At 41.3% G+C, this 6255-nt stretch overlaps 1 pseudogene; it reads right to left on the bottom strand.

Annotated features, from left to right (window-relative positions):
• Positions 1-519: 519 nt before the first annotated feature.
• On the bottom strand, positions 520-998 carry LOC138992386 (large ribosomal subunit protein uL23 pseudogene; annotated as a pseudogene).
• Between the last annotated feature and the right edge of the window lie 5257 nt (positions 999-6255).

Below are 6255 nucleotides of genomic sequence, written 5' to 3'. Positions count from 1 at the left end.
AAGAGAGAAAATATACGTGTGATGGTAGTGGTGGGGAATCATTAAATAATTTGAGCCAATTTCTCCAACTGAAGGATATGCATTTTCAAACTCATTGCAGCCATGGAGGGCCCAGCTCAGTTGACAGTACCCCATCTAAGGCACCTCACCACAGTGCCAGAGCACTGGAACCGGAAGAATCATCTAAGACAACCGCCCTCTTACTCCTGGGAGGTGTCATCTAGCTCCTGGTGCTAGAATCTTAAAAGTTGAAATGACATTTTTAGTAGATTTGTCATGAGGATTTTTGGAAAGAAGTTCTGAAGATACTAGTATACCTTTTATTTTTTTTTGGAAAAGTAATATATGCTCATTTTAGAAAATAGAATTTTCAGAAAAGTTTAAAGAAGAAAAAGTCTCAGCTGTAATTGAACAACCCTGCACTAAATACTGTAACCATTTTGGATTGGTTCCTTCCTGGGTGGGTACTTTTTTTTTTTTTTTAACAGTGTAAAATTTTTATATTTAGAATTAGGCAGCTGGACTCAGTTCAGATGATTCCAATTTTGTTGGCAACATCCAAAGCATCATAGTCAGGAGTCAGTCGAACATATGCCTTCTTCTCACCATCAGGCCTGATCAGGGTGTTGACCTTGGCCACATCAATGTCATAGAGCTTCTTCACAGCCTGTTTGATCTGGTGCTTGTTGGCCTTGACATCCACAATGAACACTAGTGTATTATTGTCTTCTATCTTCATGGCTGACTCGGTAGTCAGGGGGAATTTGATGATGGCCTAGTGGTCAAGCTTGTCTCTCCTGGGTGCGCTCTTCCGAGGGTATTTAGGCTGCCTCCGGAGCCTTAGTGTCTTTGGCCGTCAGAAGGTGGGTGACGTGCGGATCTTCTTTTTTTGTGTGGCTGTGGACGCCTTTCAACACTGCTTTCCTTGCCTTCAAAGCCTTTGCTTTGGCTTGGGCTTTGGGAGGGGGAGGGGCTTCCTTCTTAGCTTTCGGCGCCATCTTCGTAAAAAGCCTGTGTAGGTGCTTTTAAGAATATATCAGCCTATCTATCCTTTTATAATATTTATTATTAAACATAATTGAAACCATTCCTATGTATAGTTTTAAATTCCTGCTTACTTATATAAAGAGCATTTTTTATTAAAAGTTTTCAAAAGTTTCAATGACTGTGCAAATATCCTAAGTTATATTATAATTTATATAATCAACCTGTTTTTAGACATCTGAGTTGTAGCCACCTTTTCTGCATTTTTGTTGTAGTTAATCCTCACCGAGGATATTTTTCCATTGATTTTTATTTATTTATTAAACTATATTTTTTATTGATTTCAGAGAGGAAAGGAAGAGGGAGAGATAGAAAGAAACATCAATGATGAGAACTATTGGTCAGCTGCCTCCACTGGGGATCGAGCCCGAAACCCGGGCTCATGCCCTTGACCAGAATGGAACCCTTCAGTCTGCAGTGCAGATGCTCTATCCACTGAGCCAAACTGGCTAGGGCTCCATTGGTTTTTAGAATGGAAGGGATAGGGAGAGACAGAGAAACATCAATGAGAGAGAGACACGTTCATTGGCTGCCTCCTGCAGGGCCAGGGATTGAGACTGCAACCAAGGTATGTGCCCTTGATCAGAATCAAACCCAGGACCCTTTAGTCTGTGGGCCAATGCTCTAACCACTGAGAAAAAACCAGCTAGGGCTTTATCCACCTTTTCATTGTTCTAAATAGCACTGTGATAAAATCTTTGTATAAATACCTCTGGCTATTTCCTTAAATTGGATTCCTAAACATGGGATTACTGATTAAAGATTACGTATAGATTTATGGAATTTGCTTCACAATGCCTACTTGAATTCTGGTCCTGTGCTATTTAATATAGTAGCCACTTAGCCACATGTAGCTATAAATTTAAGTGCAATTTAAAAACCAGCTCTTCTGTTGCACTGACCATTAGACTTAGTCCACAATAGCCATGTGGGGCCAGTGGCTACATATTGGACAATGCAGACAGAATATCTCCATCATTTCAGAAAGTTCTAGAGGACAGCAATGTTTTAGAAAAACCATACTTTTTGTTCCTCCATATCAGTCTCTCTATTCCTTTATCAGCTTTAAATATTACCATTTCAAGCCTTATTTGACAAGTCAAAAAGGGAGTCTCCATTTAATTCATAATTGTTTCTAGTTAGAGCTCACCATTTTTGTTAGCAATTATATTTACCTGTGAATTCTCATTTACTAGTCATGATGTTTTTCTTACAGATCTAGATACCCTAGGACAGGGGTGGGCAACCCCAGGCACACGTGCCAAACATGGCATGCCAGTAACTTTTGCTGGCACGCGAAACCCTCTCTTATAATCTTCCACTTACAATTTTTTTTCTTAATATCGACTTTTTTATTTTTCAGATAAATTCAGCGTAGGTGCATCTTAGACAAATAAATAATTTTACATAACAAGTTCTCTTAAAGACCATAGACATGAATTGATGAGAGAGGGGAAGAGCAATTTCAATAGTGTCGAAAACGAACTATTGAGGACTTGGAATGCCAATCCAAAAAATTTTTTGTTTAAAAAACTTTGCAACAGCATTACTCTCCATGTTTTCATTCACATACGCTTGTGAATCTTTGTTCTCAGTGATGAATTTTGTTAAGTCTTATAATAGGAGTAGCCTGACGGATGAAAGTAGTAGCTCGTGCCTATCTCTGAAGGTCACGAAATATAAACCTGATGTAAAATCTCTGTCATCAGTGATGCAGCAGCAAAAGTTCCACTGATAATATTAAACGGAGTCATAAAGTTTTCTGTCGGACTATCAGTGTACATGTATACATTAAAAAATAAATGTATTTTTCATCATCATATACTGTGTTTTTGTCGCTCAAATGAATTTTATTATTTCTTCAAGGTTCTTCACATACGTATACCTTAAGAGATATCAAGTAGACGTAACATGTTCTCAAAAACTTAGGGTTGGCACGCAGAAGAATTTTGAGTCAGAGATTTTGCTGGTTTTGGCACGCACTCACAAAAAGGTTGCCCACCCCTGGCCTAGGAGCTGTGTGTCATGGTCTCACCTCTGTGGCCATGCCCCACACTGGAGCATATGACACCTCTACTGGAAAAATGTGGAAATATCCTTTCCAAATGATGGTGACAGTTGTCCCGCTGTGGTTTTCTGTAGTCTTCCTTCCTCTTTTTCATTCCTCTGGGGTTCTGGGGGTTTCTGTTTGGTCTCCTAGCTATTTACTTTGTTATAGTGGCTGGGGCCGCTTCCCTACATCTTAGTATGTGCCCATTCTAACCTGCCTCTTCCCCTCTTCCCCGCCAGCCTGTACTCCTGCCAGTGACTCCACAGTACCCTGTGCCTAGAAAACACATTTGTGAGCATTTCCCTTCCTCTTCAATGATAATAAAAATGGACATGTGTAACTAATTAAGATGGGAGTTGAGCCGAAGCTGGTTTGGCTCAGTGGATAGAGCGTCGGCCTGCGGACTGAAGGGTCCCAGATTCGATTCCGGTCAAGGGCATGTACCTGGGTTGCGGGCACATCCCCAGTGGGGGATGTGCAGGAGGCAGCTGATCGATGTTTCTCTCTCATCGATGTTTCTAACTCTCTATCTCTCTCCCTTCCTCTCTGTAAAAAATCAATAAAATATATTAAAAAAAAAAAAAAAGATGGGAGTTGAGGCCAATGGGCATATTGGGCATCTAGTGCCACCTTGTGGTGACACATGCAAATCCTGGGCCCTTTCAAGGACGCCAAGATTTTCAAAAGGACAGCCCTCTTAAAGAGGAGTTTGGATTTAATGACAATCATGGAGAACACAAACTGACAGAAATCACTAGCCCTTGCTTGGCACTTTGTAGTAAATAAAGCACTCCCCCGTGATTTAATGTTGGCAGCAGCCCTGTGCTGTAGGTAGTAGGATCTCAGCCTCAGAGATGTGGAGACTGAGGCTAAGAGAAGTTGGAGACCTGAATTAGGCAAGTCCTAACCATACTCCCAATTCTATCATTTATTAATATTATTGTACTATATCACACAGTACATATAAAAAACTCACAAGGAATGCATAGCACTATATAGTATAGGGTATATACTGTGTGGTATAATACATAGCCTAGACCACTGGTTCTCAACCTTCCTAATGCCATGACCCTTTCATACAGTTCCTCATGTTGTGGTGACCCCCAATTTCATTGTTACAAATTGAACATAATTAAACCATAGTGATTAATCACAAAAACAATATGTAATTATATATGAGTTTTCCGATAGTCTTAGGCGACCCCTGTGAAAGGGTCGTTCGACCCCCAAAGGGGTTGCGACCCACAGGTTGAGAACCGCTGGCCTAGACTATATGGAGTATATACTACATGATATATATCAGTGATGGAGAACCTTTTGAGCTCGGTGTGTCAGCATTTTGAAAAACCCTAACTTAACTCTGGTGCCGTGTCACATATAGAAATTTTTTGATATTTGCAACCATAGTAAAACAAAGACATATTTTTGATATTTATTTTATATATTTAAATGCCATTTAACAAAGAAAAATCAACCAAAAAAATGAGTTCGCGTGTCAGAGGTTGGCCATCACTGATATATATGGTACTTGAGTACTTATGCTATTTTCTTTTTTTTGTTTGTTTGTTTTTAATCCTCACCTGAGGATATTTTACCATTGATTTTTAGAGAGAGTGGGAGAGGGAAAGAGAAATATCGATGTGAGAGAAACACATCGGTTGGTTGCCTCCTGCACGAGCCCTGACCAGGGTCTAGGCCGGGGAAGAGCCTACAACCGAGGTGCATGCCCTTGACCGGAATCAAACCCAGGACCCTTCTGTCTGCAGGCCAACGCTCTATCCACTGAGCCAACCCAGCTAGAGCTTTGCTATTTCCTATAGTACTGCTAAGCAGCACTCCCTTCCTGCGCTGTTTTCTGTCTATGAAGACTTTCACTCTGTAAGGCTCATGAGCATCTATCCTATAGGCCCATCTTTACAAGTTGATTTCAAAGAAAAAAAACACTGCAAAGGACAGACTCTGTACTATGATCAGTTTTGCTCTCACCTAGTGTAGCCATCTTCCAGCCTTCAAAAGAAGGGGAGAGAATATATAAAGCAACAGGCCAGCCAGAGAAGATAGGAGTTCCTCTTGCTTCCCCCGCTCCTAGGCCTCTCCTAGAAAGTCAAGGACAGGTGGCAGTTACGATGTCCAGCAAGCTTCCTGCCTGAGACCCACTGCCAGGAGGACTTATTCCAATTGTGCAGAAAGCTATGACTATTACCCAGCCCCTCCCACTGAGACCCCTCCTCTTCAGATGTGGTTGGGGTTTAAGGCCCTGGATTGCTGCATGTATAGTCCAGTCAATATGTCCAAGACAAATGCTCTCATAAACAGCTTCTTTCAAAAAGTGAAACACAAGGGCTTATAGGATCACCTTTAGTTAGCAGGCCAAAAGAACTTGGGTTATTTTTCATACAGTAAAAGTCATTATATGAGAATGTTTGGGAACAGGTCAGCAGACCAATTTCAGGATTTTCCGCTATTCTACCAAATACTAGCTATGTGATTCGGGCCATGTCAGTCATTTACTTCCTAACCACTATGTCCTCATTTCCCACAGGGAGGTGGGACAGATCATCCACCATATTTCTGGAGAAACTGCGTTGGGCAGATGAGGGGAGGAGGAGGGCCAAAGTGGTGGCCTTCCCTTCTCTCCCTTGGGGTAGTGTGGCAAAGACTGGCCCAATTATAGAGGTCTTAAGACCTGGCCAGATAGCTCCAGTTGGTCAGAGTGTTGTCCTGATACCCCAAGGTTGTGAGTTTGATTCCTGGTCAGGGCACATACAAGAATCAACCAATGAATGCATAATTAAGTGGAACATCAAATCGATGTCTCTCTCTCTCTCTCAAATCAATAAATTAAATTTTTAAAAATTAGGCCGGGAGCCACAGTGGGTTCTTGAGACACAGCAAAGTAGCATTTGTGGAACACTGGTCTTGAAGAGACACATGAGTGAACTGAAGCGGAGAAAAATGAGCAAATATGAGACACTAGAAAAAGAGAAGAACAAACCTTCAGGCTAAAAATACACATGGATGTGTTATTTTGCTCTGTTTGGCCCAATTTGTTCTATTAGGTTGTCGGACATGCTGTGCATGTCAGACTCACGTGAGTAAAATAAGAATAATAAAGATCTCAGTGCAAGAGGGCCCTTAAGCTTTCCTACAGGGGTTTTACA

This window comes from Myotis yumanensis, unplaced genomic scaffold (assembly GCF_028538775.1).
Source record: "Myotis yumanensis isolate MYYU_CA2020_CCGP unplaced genomic scaffold, mMyoYum1.0.hap1 SCAF_14, whole genome shotgun sequence".
Classification (NCBI taxonomy): Eukaryota; Metazoa; Chordata; class Mammalia; order Chiroptera; family Vespertilionidae; genus Myotis; species Myotis yumanensis.
This window is presented reverse-complemented; position numbering and strand designations above follow the sequence as displayed.